A 1,458-nucleotide genomic window follows, 5' to 3' on the forward strand; every position below is an offset into this window, starting at 1 on the left:
TCACAACCACACACCTGCTGACTCTACAGGGGTGGCAGGCCCTACAAGAATGTCTTTGGGAAGCTGTGGCCCATCCACCCCACAGCTTTGACCTTAAGCCTTTTGGGCATTTTTCCTTCCATTCCCCAAATGAAAAGCTCACTGAAAAGGAACATGATTCGAGCCCCTTGAGGTCAAAATTGCCACTGCCACACGATGTGGATCACGGCGCAGAGACGTCCACGGGAAGAGTGAAACAAGCAACCAGACTCACAGCCACCAGGCCAATGCCGACTCATAGGGACCCAGTGGGACAGGGTAGAACTGACCCCGTGGGTTTCCCAGGCTGTCTCTCTTTATAGGAGTAGAAAGCCCCATCTTTCTCCCTCGGAGTAGCTGGTGGTTTTGAACTACTGACCTCGCGGATCGCAGCCCAATGCATACCCACGCCACCACCAGGGGTCCTCGGGGAAAGGGTCAGAGAGATGGCCACGCCGCCTTCAGAAGTGGACAGACTTTGATGGAGGACAGACTGGGAAACAGGAGCTCCGTCTCTGGCCTATTTGATTGAATCCATGTTTCTATGATTCTGCAGCAATACTTTTTTACTTCCCCTCACACAAATCAGTACAAGGTACAAAGTAGCCCTGATGGGGCAATGGTCCGGTGCTCAGCTGCAAACCAAAGGGTTGGCGGTTCAAACCCACCAGCTGCTCCAAAGGAGAGGGACAATCTGTTCCCCTAGAGGTGACAGCCCAGGAAACCCATGGGGGCAGTGCGACTCTGTCATGTGGGCACAGGAAATCAACCACCATTGCACGGGGAAGTCTGCGAGAAAGGGACTCCGTGCCCTTGAAGAAGAACTTGGCTCTGACAAGTCGGAAAGAAACGCTCTCTGCTGGTGAGCGGGTGGAACCCTGACTCTACTCCGATCCTGGGAGGCTCCTTGGGAGCGGCGCTGCCCTCCAGGTGGGATAGAACAGGAAGGCTCACCAGGCCTTTCTTCGAAGTTGCCTCAGGGTAGACTTAAACTTCCAGCCTTTCAGTTAGCAGCCAACTGCATTCACTGTTTGCACTAACTGGAGCGGGGCCTGGGCATTGGGGTTTTTAAAAGCTTCCAGGTAATTCTAGTGAACGCTGACTTAGAGATGAGCCAGTCCAAGCTCCTCCGGGTCTCTGTGTGTGTTTCTAAGTTTTGGTTGAAAATATTCACAGCAAAAGCACATACCGATTCGACAATTTCTCTATGACAAGTTAGTGACGTTGAGGATGCACAGTGAGCCACCCTCCCCTCCTTCCTTGTCCGAGTGCTCCCTCCACTGTGAATGTCACCTCACTGCCTGCAAGGCTTCCTATGCGGCCCCGAAGTTGCTGCTGCCAACTTGACCCCAGAGAGAGAGAGCATGCGCGTTTAAAGAGCCCAATGCTCACGGCGGACATCCTTGGTTAAGCCCACTGCTGTTGTTTCAAAGGAGCCCT

General features: G+C 53.4%; 1 protein-coding gene across 1 annotated transcript in view; it reads left to right on the forward strand.

Moving 5' to 3' along the window:
* Window positions 1-1,458, forward strand: part of LOC123521289 (otoferlin-like) — a 76,904-nt gene that overhangs the window by 73,234 nt on the left and 2,212 nt on the right. The window lies entirely within an intron of this gene.

This window comes from Echinops telfairi, unplaced genomic scaffold (genome assembly GCF_000313985.2).
Source record: "Echinops telfairi isolate 266 unplaced genomic scaffold, ASM31398v2 ScPeMD7_9;HRSCAF=40, whole genome shotgun sequence".
NCBI lineage: Eukaryota > Metazoa > Chordata > Mammalia > Afrosoricida > Tenrecidae > Echinops > Echinops telfairi.